The sequence below is a fragment of the Nicotiana attenuata genome, chromosome 10, assembly GCF_001879085.1.
Source record: "Nicotiana attenuata strain UT chromosome 10, NIATTr2, whole genome shotgun sequence".
Taxonomy (NCBI): Eukaryota; Viridiplantae; Streptophyta; class Magnoliopsida; order Solanales; family Solanaceae; genus Nicotiana; species Nicotiana attenuata.
Window position 1 is genome coordinate 42,190,883 of NC_031998.1, and position 14,146 is coordinate 42,205,028.

Below are 14,146 nucleotides of genomic sequence, written 5' to 3' on the forward strand. Positions count from 1 at the left end.
GCTACAATGCGCGATCCTATCCAAACACTGTTACACATGAAACACCTCAAGTCACTATGATCAAAATCGACAGCCACGCACAATTTGATGTCGGGAACCGAAACAAATCATTACACCCACGGTGAAACAAGTAAAACATACCACGCAAACCCGATAGAACATATCCGATACTCCATTCACCGAGCAATTCCCAATTACTCTTCCCGCTCGACTTCCATTATGAAATTCCGATAGAACCGCACCATAGGTGCCTATAACCAACAGATCATAACGTCTCACAACACTGAAAGATAACTCATAGATCCCCTTAATTGCTAATAGCTCATTAACAACCGAATCAACACATCTCTCGCCAGCAGCAACTCGAAGTCAACAAGCCGCCTCGATGCCGGACACACATCCATATAGGTCTCCCAATGGACTACACATCAACTCTAGTTACCCACAATAGATAAATAATCCTTCGAAGGTTCACAATGACTGAATCATAGCGCATACTAACATCTGACTAACCTACCCACATTTTGTCATCCACAACCACGAGCTAACCTGTATATGAGAACTTCTAATCTCCAAGTCCATAAAACACATGAATTATAATATCTGATCCCAATTTCGCCACTCGCATATATAACTCACCTCTAGTACTCAATCATTCCACGAGAGATACTCTAAGATCCTTCTGTGCTGCCAAGCAAACTTGAATATCAGCAGCCGATCTGACAAGAAGTGCTGCAATACTACCGAAGTACCATCAACTTAATCACATTGCCTCTTTCTGAAACATATACCCTTGAAAAATCACCTCAATTAGCATTTTCGTTTCCTTAATCATCTGAAGATCATTTCTCAGATCATCTAAAGATTATTTCTCTAATTATCTAAAACTGCCCGTGCTGCCTAAGGATTTATGACCTTCCATTCAAACCTGAACTGTGACCTTACACATGCCAATCTCAATCCTACACAACCTATCGCATATGCCATACCATCCCAGGATAACACGAGAACTTTTATCTCCCTTCCAAGCCACAGACATCTACGCACTCAGCTAGCCAAGAACTTCCATTGATCCCATCTAGAAGAAAAAAAATCATTACACATCCCATACCTCTCATATTCGTAGAAAATGCACCGCTCCAGCCATGGTAGAAATCAACAAGAACTTTCCCAATTCCGTTTGCACAAATTAAACTGCCAGGACTGAATCCTTCTAACTAGACCAAGCTAAGCAAGCCATCAAAGCCCATGAGCATTGTTGCAAATTACCTGTAAGAACCCATTACCTCGAACACATACAAAGAATTGATCATATCCTTACCATACCGATTCGGTCTACTATCAAACCATTCCATCTATCCGAATTTCCTTTTGGTTCATTTTCAACTTGATGCTCCCTCTTGTTGTAGTACCACAATCTCTCAATCCCAGGCTCACTACACGGGACCCAAGCACAAGATCACACTATCTAGGACCCGTAAGCCGCTGAATAGTCTCTCAAATATTACCAGAAACATTACGCTCCTGAATACTTTAATCTAAAGAACCTCTTGCGAATCCGAATCCGTTACCTTTACTTTCTCGATACTGATACGTAGAACCCCATAATTAACATAGAAATGCCACAAATCTGAACCTCTTCCAATGAAAATACAGTTTCTAACCATGCATGCAACTTTGAAATACCCGATTGTTTCCTGCAGAATCTTGAACACATTAGAACTATTCTCGAAAGTCATTCATTCTTATTCAAACTGCAACTTACCTGACCTAACGAACAGAACCACCCGTGCCTCATTGGCACTCCGATCCGCCAAATGAAATCCTCATCCTAATACACCCAAGCAACTTACTGCTCTATGCACTGAGCATTCTCTACCAAACAACTTAAGACATCCCATGATTTCCTTACCCTATGAAGCATAATATAACATTCGTCAACATCCTCGGTCTCAATTCCCACAAGCCATAACTGATTCACCCGCACGCCTCACACTGGAACCAGCATAGCACCTAACCGTGCAATCAACTACTCACAGCAGACTCCCCCACTTGGCTCGAAGCCATAGATCAAAATACCCTCAATAACTCATAACACTTTTACTCTATTGATGCCACGATAACATAGTGAGATTAAACTCAAATCATTTATAAGTTGTGAAAACACAGACCATCTCGTACTGTAACTCTTCTGCAATTCTCGCATTCAGTCCCGCAACAGTTAAGCCCACTCTCTTAAGCGACCCAAAATTCCAAATTTCAACACATAATTTTCACTTGCACATGAGATCTCCTAATATACACATAAGGATCACACCATCTCAGGACACTTCGCAGGAGATAACCACCTGCTTCGCTTCAATATAACATTTCTGTATACCTTCCACCGCCATACACATTACACAGCCACTTAGTCTTCCTGAGTCTGAACTCGTACCGCAACATAAAATTTATTTCACGGAACTCTCGACTGGAAATATGAAAAGATTCTTCACGCGCCCATAGCTCGGAGTTACACATCCCATCACAATGGAAATCATACACTTAATAGTTCATCTACCATCCAGCAGACCTTCCTCGTCACTTCCAAGTCACATAGACACATCTCGCAGTACTAATACACTCTTTACATAGCTACCCAGCCGTCACTTCCACTAATAGGGACAACACCGAACATATAAGTTCAAAACACTTATTCACACAATCAGCACGTCGGTGCTCAAGCCATAGGCAAAGATCCAGCCTCAAGTCCAGACTGGCCCAACATCAAACTCGTAGAGATCATATCTCGCCCCTTGATCGGGGAATCACAAGCCATCAAGGCACATCAGATACTGAGCGCTCATACGCGCATACAAACGCGTGGAAGGAATTTCAAGAGTTTCTTTTCAAGTTGAATCAAGGACGCACGATAAGAATTCAAGAATGTGAAGTTTTCCTAAAGGTTTTGCAGCCTCTCGAGGATAAATACAGATGTCTCCGTACCGATCCGCGAGACTCTACTAAACCTACTCATGACTCGTGAGACCTAGTAACCTAGGCTCTGATACCAACTTGTCACGACCCGAACCTCGCACTGGTCGTGATGGTGCCTCTCGCGAAGACGAGGCCAGCCAACTAACCCCAACTCGTCTTTTCAAAAATAATTTAAACATGAATAACGGCCAAAATGTGACTTAATAAAATTAATTAACAGAATTACAACCCCACACAGCCCAAACCGGGGTGTCACAAGTCACGAGCGTCTATCAGAGTATACATACAACTACAAGACCTAAAATATACAAGCTGGAATAATGAACCAAAAGAGAGAAAAAATAGTGCTGCGAACGCAGGCAGTCACCTCGCTACTCCTATAGCTCTGCCTCTGATCAGCCAAAACCCGCTACCGGGTGATAAATACCTGCATCTGCACGCGAGGTGCAGGGAGTAAAGTGAGTACTCCAACTCAGTGAGGAATAAGGGTAAATAACAACTGAGCAGTAAGAAATCACGTAAAGCAAACCATCATGCTATATAGGAGCAGTGTAAAACCCTTTGAGAAAAATAGTGAAGTTGTGAAATCTTTAGAAATATCTTTTCTCAGTTTAAAACCTCTTTTGAAAATGACTTTTTCAACAGTATGCAAACGAATGCAATTCAAATAGTGCAGATAAGCACAGAAGTCCGCCCCTCGGGCACCACACTCAATTATCAGATAATGTCAGACAATCCGGTAGATACCACATGAAGTAGCACAAACAACAGGCAAAGGCAAGCAAATAAGATAAAGTAAACACACAGAACTGTACTAGTACCGCAGCGGCGTGCAGCCCGATCCGTTTATCGTCGACGGCGCTCACTGGGGGTGTTCAGACTCCGGGAGGGGCCCCTTACGGCCCAAGCGCAATAATAAGCCATCTCATGGCATCAACTAGGCCCTCGGCCTCATATCAATATAAATATCATACCGCTACGACATGCAGCCCGATCCCATACTCAGTCCAAAATCACATAAGCCCCTCGGGCACAATCGTATAGAAATATTCAGCCCAAACTTCATTAAAAATATTAATTAAGTTTCAAGTTTAAGAAAAAGGTGGCTGAGTTTTTGCAAAACCGTATTAAATACTAGGACTGAGTTCAATGATATGTAAAAATGGTAAGAAACCAGTAATAACAATCCCTGAAGGATTCAATCAATTGGCACGAAGCCCAAAATTAGCAATCAGCTCAATTAAAATGATAATAAGTGAATTTCAGTCAAATACGCAGTATATTCATCTATCGGGACGGACCAAGTCACAATCCCCAACGGTGCTCTACCCCACGCTCGCTACCCGGCGTGCAAGTCACATCAATATAGCACTACGATGTGCAAATACGGGGTTTCAAACCCTCAAAATATCATTTACAATAATTACTCACCTCAAGCCAGCCAAAATCCTAGCTCGCTATGCCCTTGCCTCTCAAATCGACCTCCTCGCGCGTCGAATCTGACCAAAACCACAACGAATACGTCACAATATGCCAATGGAACGATACACAATCGAAAACGATCGAAAAATAGAGAAAATCTCGAAATTAGCAAAACCCGAGCCCCGGGCCCACTTCTCGAAAATCAGAAAATTTAACATCAACAGACTCCTTATCTCGCCACGAGTCTATACATATAAAGATTACCAAAATCGGAGTCCAAATGACCCCTCAAATCCCAATTTGAAATACTAAAACTCAAGCCCTAGTTCTTCCCCGTTTTGCTAAGTTTCCATGGATTTCAAGCTCAATTTCACAATAAAATCGTGTTTTTAGTTCATAGGGCTTACCTCCAATCAATCCCAGTCGAAATCCTCTTCAAGTCCCGTCCAAAAGCTCTCAAGGATGCTCAAAAATGGTGAAAATAGGGCTTAGCTCGCGGATGAAATATTTATTAAAACCCTTCTGTCCAGTGATAGCTTCCTCTATGCGAACGCGAGGCCCTTCTCGCGTTCGCAATGCACAAAATTGCTTCTGACAAAAATACCCTTCGCGAACGCGGTTACCCTCAAGCGAACGCGAAGCTCTGGACCCCTAACCTACGCGAACGCGACTACCTTCATGCGAACGCGAAGGGCAACTGCCCTGGGGCCTAATTCCTTATACGCGAACGCGGACCTTCTCCCGCAAACGTGAAGAACAGACCTCTTTACCCTTCGCGAACGCGTGACGCCTTATGCGAACGTGAAGGTCAAATTCCTTGCCTCCCACATTCCTTCTACGCGATCGCGACCAGCCCCTCGTGGACGCGAAGGTCAATTCTTCTGCAATAGCTGATGAACAATTTCTGCAACACTTCAACTTGGAAAATGGTCCGATTGACCACCCGAAACTCACCCGAAGTCCCCGGGACCTCAACCAAAAGCACCAACAACCCCATAACATCATTCAAACTTATTCCAATCATTAAAACACCTCAAACAACACAAAAACTATCAAATTACATCGGATTCAAGCCTATGTTCTTCCAAAACTTCCGAAACACGCATTCGATCAAAAACCCAACCAAAACACCTCCGAATGACTTGAAATTTTGCACACACATCACAAATGACATAACGAAGCTACAGCAACTCTCGGAATTCCATTCCGACCCTCGGATCAAAATCTCACCTATCACCCGGAATTCGCCAAAATACAAACTTCGCCAATTCAAGCCTAATTCTACACCGGACCTCCAAAACCAATTCCGATCACGCTCCTAAGTCACAATACACCTAACGAAGCTAACCAAATCATAAAAACTCCGATCCGAGCTCATATACAAATAAGTCAACTCTTGGTCAAACCTTTTAAATTCAAAGCTTTCAACTGAAATTGTTCTTTCGAATTCATTCCAAATTTTCCTGAAAACCAAAACCAACAATCTACATTTGTCATAATACATAACACAGGGCAAGTCATGCCCGAGAACTGGCGATCAAAGTGCAAAAGCTCAAAACGACCGGTTGGGTCGTGACAGTTTTGGCTGAATTTCAGATTGAAACTCGAAGAAGAAGAAGAAGAAGAAAAAGAAGAAGAAGAAGAAGAAGAAGAAGAAGAAGAAGAAGAAGAAGAAGAAGAAGAAGAAGAAGAAGAATAAGAATAAGAAGAAATGACATACATTATATTGCACAAATTATAGTAAAATTATAGAAAAATTGTATTCTGTTGTTTATATATTTTTCTTTTATTTATTTAACTATTGTATGAAAGTTGAACAACATTGTATAAAAATTATATTTAAGTTGTATGATGTTGTAGTTGTATATAACTGAGTAGAAATAATGTATGAAAATTGTAGATAAGTTGTACATAAGTTGTATAATATATAGTTAGTTGTATGAAGTTTGTTTTTACTATATATAAAACAGATACAAAATATACAAAAGATATATTGTATAAAATTTATATTTAAGTTGTATGTTATTGTAGTTGTATTTAACTAGGTAGAAATAATATGTGAAAGTTGTAGATAAGTTGTATAATATATATTAGTTGCATGAAATTTGTTTTTACTATGTATAAATTAGATATAAAATATATAAAAGACATATTGTATAAAATTTGTATAAAAATTATATTTAAGTGGTATTATATTGTAGTTGTACATAACTGTGTAGAAATAATGTATGAAAATTGTAGATAAATTGTAGATAAGTTGTATAATATATAATTAGTTGTATAAAATTTATTTTTACTATGTGTTTAAGTTGTATGATATTGTAGTTGTATATAACTGAGTATAATGTATGAAAGTTGTAAATAGTTTTACAAGCCTATGAGATAAGCTTTGGGATTTTTTTGGTCTCTTTTAATTTAGACAATGTGATATTGAAATTATATAAGGTAGTTGAAGGGGCAAGTAGTGTCATAATTGTACATAGCTGGAGGAAAAGTAGTGGGACACAATGCGCGGATTGTTTTCTTTGTGTCCTCAATCATACAAGAATCATGAATTCTTTACCAAAATAAAACTAAAATTAAAATTTGTGAATTTTAATCTTAGTGAACTAATCTAGGTTGTCCGCTTGGAGCGAACATTACATAATTCTGGTGAAAGCATAAAGAGTTTGAAGACTGACCTTTTAGAAATAAATTTAGTATCTTATCAGAATTGGTTTTCATAATAATATTCATGATCATGCACATTGACATTGAGAGTTTATGCTCCACTTTAATGCAAATGGTCATTAAGTAGTTTGCTTTTGATTTTGATAATAATAATATTTACAGATATCTGCAATTGAAAAGTCAATTGGGAATGGGAAGAAAGTAGCAGAATTACAGATCACAACTTTGATTGAGATGTTAATGAGACAAGCTGTCATTGAAAGAGAGTGGGGCTTCCTCTTGTTGTCGGGTATTGCAATGGAAGAAATTAAGTTCCTTAAAAGGGAGTTCAAATTCCTCGATATTTTTTCCAGATTGCAGAGTTTTAAAATTGTACTCGAATTTAGTGGTGCAGTTGTTAGTATTTTTGGTGATCTAGTGAAGAAGAGAAAAAAAGGTAAAGGGTGTAACTAAATCCCTTAATTGAAGGCACTAATAATAGATTGGGAGCCTTTTAAGGTGGAATGTATATATTTTGTAAACAAAACTTGTGTAGGTAAGGTAATTTACTAAACATGAACATTTAGGGTAATAAGGTTTCCAATAGTGTATAGGAATGAAAAAAATCCCTTTTTAAAATTACTTTTGAATATGAAAATATTTAGTTTGAAATCACTTTCAAATAGTATGGATAGATGAAAATCGTTTAATTTTTATTTTCAAATTGCTTTAAAATAGTATGAATAAAGATGAAAATCTTGTAAATATAGATACTTCCTTTTGTTACGGTATTATTTATAAATTAATTTTACTTTCTCTATGGAAACTTCTATTTGAATACAACAAAATTAATTATTTTCCAAAATGAGAACAAAGTTGGAAATGAGCATTTGTACTACACAAGCAGTCTAATCAACACATGCATAGTGCATTTAAAGGAGAGTTGTGGCTAGAGGAATGTCACGACCCGAATTTTCCACCGTCGGGACCGTGATGGTACCTAACGTTGAACCCGCTAGGCTAGCCAATGTTACTGATTATTTTACCTTATTCCTTTATCTTTAACAGTTTATGTGACGACCCGGCCAGTCGTCTCATGAGTTACCACTCCGTTTCCCCCATTTATGCTTCTTTATGCTTTGTTATCCGTATTTTATGGTATCGGGTTGGTCGGATCGAATCCGAAATGATTTTGGTAAGGTTTGAGACACTTAGTCTCTTTTAAGGAAGTTTAAGTAGGAAAAAGTCAACCGGATGTTGACTTATGTGTTAGAGGGCTCGGATGTGAGTTCTGATAATTCGGTTAGCTTTGGGAGGTGATTTGGGACTTAGGAGCGTGATCGGAATGAGTTTTGGAGTCTTAGAGAAGATTTAGGCTTGAATTGGCGAAGTTGATATTTTGGCGATTTCCGGTTGGTAGGTGAGATTTTGATATAGGGGTCGGAATGGGATTCCGAGAGTGGAAGTAGCTCCGACGTATCATTTGGAATGTGTGTGCAAAATTTCATGTCATTCGGACATGGTTTGGTTGGGTTTTTGATCAAAAGCGTAATTCGGAAGATTTTAGAAAAGTTTGGCTTGAATCTGATGTGTTTTGGGTGATTTGATATTGTTTGAGGTATTTTGGTGATTGGAACAAGTTTGAATAAGGCTTTAGGATATGTTGGTGCCTTTAGTTGAGGTCCCGGGGGGCTCGGGTGGTCATTCGGATCATTTTGAAGTTGAGAAATTGCAGAAAATTGCAGGTTCAGTTGTTGCAAAATTTTTCCCTTCGCGATCGCGTAGAAGGTTTTGAGGAGGCTGTCCAGTTGTTCTTCGCGCTCGCGAAGTGAGGCTTGCGATCGCATAGAGTGGGAAGGTTATTCATTGCGAACGCGGGAAGGTGGTCGCGTTCTCATAGAGTTAAATGGACCTGGGGTCTTGGCTGGATTTTTGTGCATTGCGAACGCGGAGGGGTGTCCGCGATCGCGTAGGGTCAGTCGCTCGGGCATCGCGTTCGCGTAGGTTTGATCGCGTTCGCATTGAGGAAAATTTGGAAGCTGAGTTTTTATGCTTCGCGATCGCGAAGGTTCTCCCGTGATCGCGATGAAGAAAATAATGCCTGGGCAGAATGTTTTTAAACTCGTCTTGTCCGCGAGGATTGGGTTTATTTCTTCCATTTTTGGAGATTTTTGAAGAAGGTTGAAGAGGGATTCAAGGGGAATCGTTGGGAGGTAAGATTCTCGGACTTAAAACTCGATTATTATGTGAATTCCACCTAGAAAATCATGGAACTTAAGCTAAAAATGGAAGAACTAGGGCTTGGAAATTTGGACTTTTGATTGGGGATTTGGAGGACCATTTGGGGTCGGATTTGAGAACTTTTGATATGTATGAACTCGTGGGGAGACAAGGAATCTATTGATGTGAAAATTTTTGAATTCCGAGATGTGGGTCCGGGGGTCGGGTTTTGGTAATTTCGGGATTTGTGCCCTTTATTGATTGTTTTCGCTTGGGCTTCGTTCCCTTAGCATATTTTGATGTCCTCGTTCTGATTTCGGATAGATTCGACGCGAGTGGAGGCCGGTTCGAGGGGCAAAGTCTAAGCTAGAGATTTAGCCGGTTCGAGGTGAGCAATGATTTTAAATGATGTTCTGAGGGTTTGAAACCCCGGATTACACATCGTATTGCTATATTGAGGTGAGACACACGCTTGATGATGGGTGTGGGGTCGTGCACTATTGGGGATTGTGACTTGGTCCGTCCCGATTGATGATTTTACCGTGTATTTGACTGAAAACTATTTGCTATCATCATTATTTGGGCTGAATGCCATATTTGGGCTTTGTGCCAACTATTTGAACCCTTCGGCGATTTTCATTACTATTTCCTCACTGTTTTGACTTATTACTTGTCACGACCCTAGTTCACCAACCGTGAAAATGTCATGACGGCACCTGGTCCCCCATGACCAGGTAAGCCTAACATTTGCGGAAATATAATAATTGCGGAAAAATAGAGAAAATCAAATCAGATATCTAAAGGAAACTGTACTGAATGCCGCTTGGCAAGTACAACTCAATATCAAACAATTCCCAAAACCCGGAAACTCACGGGCAACACAGGCTACAGAAGTGTATAGTAAAGGTTCCAAACTCCAGAATTTCTAACAATCGAAAGAAGGAAAACTAAGTACTAAAGATAGAGTAAGAGGGAGACTCGTCGGTCTGCGGACGCAGCAGATCTACCTCGAAGTCTCCGTAGTCCTCATGCCTCACTGATAGCGCGCCTGAGTGGAGGTACCTGAATGATCTGCACATGAAAAACATGTGCAGGAAGCGCATGAGTACACCACAGCGGTACTCAGTAAGTGGCAAGCCTAACCTCGGTTGGGTAGTGACGAGGAAGGTCAGGGCCCTACTGAGGCTAAAATATAATAATAAATTAACAGTATGAAAAATAAGCAGTAATAGTGAGTACAGCAGTGAGATAAGACATGTTAAACAAGGCAATAGCAAAAACACAAAGAACGGAACAACCACAGAATAAGTACAGCTCAATACCAATGGTAACAATGAGGATCTCCAGGATACCGTCCTGTAGTCCTTTTCTCAACTGTCCAGTGGATCTCCCGGGATACCGTCCTGTAGTCCATCATATGTGTATATCCGAAGGATCTCCCGGGATACCGTCCCGTAGTCCAACTATCAATGTGCAGGGGAATCTATCGGGAATCTAACCCGCAGTCCCAAAGTAAAAGTGCAGGGGGATCTACCGGGAATCGAACCCGTAGTCCAAAGTAAACAAACAAGGGGGGGGGGGGAGCTACCGGAATCCCACATCCGTAGTCCCAATGTAAATGCGCAATCACAACCAGAAGATACACAGAAATGAAGTACAAAGACAAGCAACAGGTAGTACTGGCCTAACATGCTTCATGTAGTACAGTCAAGGCAACTTAAGCAAGTAGGCAAGTTAAATCAACTAAACATACTTTCCTAATCTAGCACAGGATATAGTTGCAAGTAGAATAAAGCAAATATGAAAGAAACTCAATCGCAATATCTTAAGTAAAACCGGATTTTCAACAATTGGCTCAAGTACGCGCTCGCCACCTCGCGTGCAAGGCACTCAAAATACCAAATAACAATATCCTAAGGGGAAAGGTCCCCCACACAAAGTTAGACAAGCCACTTACCTCGAACCGGCTCAATATCAATAGAAACCACGCCTTTGCCACGAGTATCCGACTCCAAATGGCCCAAATCTATTCAATTCAATTACATATCGTAAATAATATTGCAAACAACTGATTCCTCTATTAAAATTAAAGCTAGGGCGCGAAAATAGATAAAATGACCAAAACGTCCCTCAAGCCAATGTCTCGGAATCGAATAATTTTTTACATTTTCAGAACCCGCGTACTCTCACGAGTCTAACCATATAAAAATCTCCCAAATTGGAGGTCAAATGCCCCCTCAAAGCCCAATAGTTTGGTGTATGAAGTTTTACGCCAAATTAACCAACTTTTGATCCTAAACTCGAATTCCAATGATGTATTTAGCTATATAATGATGAAATATAATGAAAAGGGATCAAGGAAACGTTACCCAATGATTTTCTCTTCAAAACCCACTCAAAATCGCCTTCTCCCGAGCTCTCAATCGATTTTCAAACTTATGAAATTAACCCTTCGAAATTGATATTTCTGAACAGTCATTTCTGCTTCTGCGGACAAGGGACCACTTCTGCGGTCCCACTTAAGCGGAAAGCCAACCGCTTCAGCGGTTTTCATAAAAAGGGACAGGACCGCATCTACGATAGCCAGGCCGCTTCTGCGGCTCCGCTTCTGCGGAAGTGGCACCGCTTCTGCGGCTTCTGAGGAAGGGGGCACAAGCCGCTTCTGCGACGTCCAAGGCCGCTTCTGCGGCTCCGCTTCTGCGGTTCCCAAGCCGCAGAAGCGAAAATACCAGCTGCAGCAATTACTTAAAAATTTCTCCGTTAACCACCCGAAATCATCCCGAGGCCCCTGGAACCTCAACCAAAAGCACCAATACCACCTGATACCTTATTCGAACTTGTACCAATCCTTAAAACACCTAAAACTACACCGGAAGTCCGGTTAAATCAAAGATTCAAGCCTAAGAACTTCAAATTCCAACAAAACACACTTTCGATCAAAAACCTAACCAAACCTCGCCCGAATGACCTAAAATTTTGGACACACATCCCAAATGACATGACGGAGCTACTGCAACTTTCGGAATTCCAATCCGACCCTCGGATCAAAAACTCACTATCGGACCGGAAACTTCAAAAATTCAAACTTCGGCATTTCAAGCCTAAATGAGCTACGAGCCTCCAAAATACATTCCGAACACGCTCCCAACCCCGAAATCACCTAACGGAGCTACGGAACCATCGGATTTCAATTCCGAGGTCGTCTTCACACTGTCCCGATTACGGACCATTTTTCAACTCTTAAGCTCTCATTTAGGGACTAAGTGTCCCAAAACACTCCGAATCCCAACACCGAACGTCCCGGAAAACCAAAATAGCAAAAATGAACTTAGGGGAAGCAGTTAATGGGGGATCGGGGCGTAAATTCCAAAAATGACCGGCCGGGTCGTTACATTACTTGAACTCAGTCATGTTAATTTCCATTGTTTTAAACTCAGTTTTAAGACTTAAATGATATTTTAAATGATGTTTGGGCTGAGAAACACTGTTTTACTATTGCCCGAGAGGCATAGTGATGATTTTTGACTGAGTAAGGTCGAGGGCCTACGTTGTGAGGAAACACTAATACTGATTTAAGGTCGAGGGCCTGAGATATGTATGCCACGATGTGGCTTGATTGATTTGAGGCCGAGGGCCTAGTTTGATGCCACGAGATGGCTTGATATTGCGCTTGGGCCGTAAGGGGCCCTCCAGGAGTCTGCACACCCCCAGTGAGCGCGGGTACCCATTGTGATGTGAGATTGAGCCCGAGGGGCTGGTATTGTTCTGAGATGTGGGCGGATTTGTTGATACTGTTCCCGAGAGGCAAACTTCTATTTGTTTACTTTACTTTAACTACCTGAAAAATACTTGTTTACTTGTTATAAGAGGATTTTACTTGACTTTTCACTGGTTTGCTGCTTTTAAATGATTTTACTGCTTCATTATAGAATGTCTTGTGCCTTACGTGTTTTCTTACTTTCACTCGTTATTTACCTTTGTTACTCACTGAGTTGAAGTACTCACTTTACTCCCTGCACCCTGTATGCAGATTCAGGCGTAGCTGGTTCCGCTCCCAAATGCTGATTCCTCCAGCTTCAGGCGGGTGTTCGGAGATTACGAGGTAGTTGTTGACGTCCGCAGCCCCGTGTCTCTATTTCTTTATTGCCTCTGTTCCTTTTCAGACATTGTACTAGTTTATGATTTTAGCAGAATTGTATTATGATATATAGATGCTCGTGACTAGTGACACCCCGGTTAGGGCTGTGTATGGGTGTTCTTCCGCGTATTTATGTTATTACCTGTAATCTCGCAATTAGTTTATCATGTTTAGACTGTTCTTAAATGCTTATCTGTTAATAATTGGAAAATGGAACGTGTCGGCTAGCCTTGTCTTCATGAGGCGCCATCAAGACCGACTTCGGGGTTAGGGTCGTGACAGTTTACAAGAGGATATAATTAAATCAACAAAAATCAAAATGCGGAAGAACAGAATCTGACGGTTTAATTTAATAATAATACAAAATCCATAATAAAACTACACCCAGAACCAGTGTCACAATTTCACAAACTGTCTATGAATACTGCAAAAAGTGGTCTGAACAAAATAAATACACATCTGTCTCAGAAATAGATAAGAACAGAAAAGAAGCAGGATAGAAAGGGACGCCAAGGCCTGCAGACGCCTGCAGGACTACCTCGAGTCTCCACTGGACTAAAGGCAGCAACCTCGATCTATGGTCCTAAGGGTCCAGTACCGAGATCTGCACAAAAAGTACAGAGTATAGTATCAGTACAACCGACCTCATGTTCTGGTAAGTGTTGAGCCTAAACTCGGCGAAGTAGTGACGAGGCTAGGACACGACAACCATATAAATATGTGCAATTTAATCATATACAT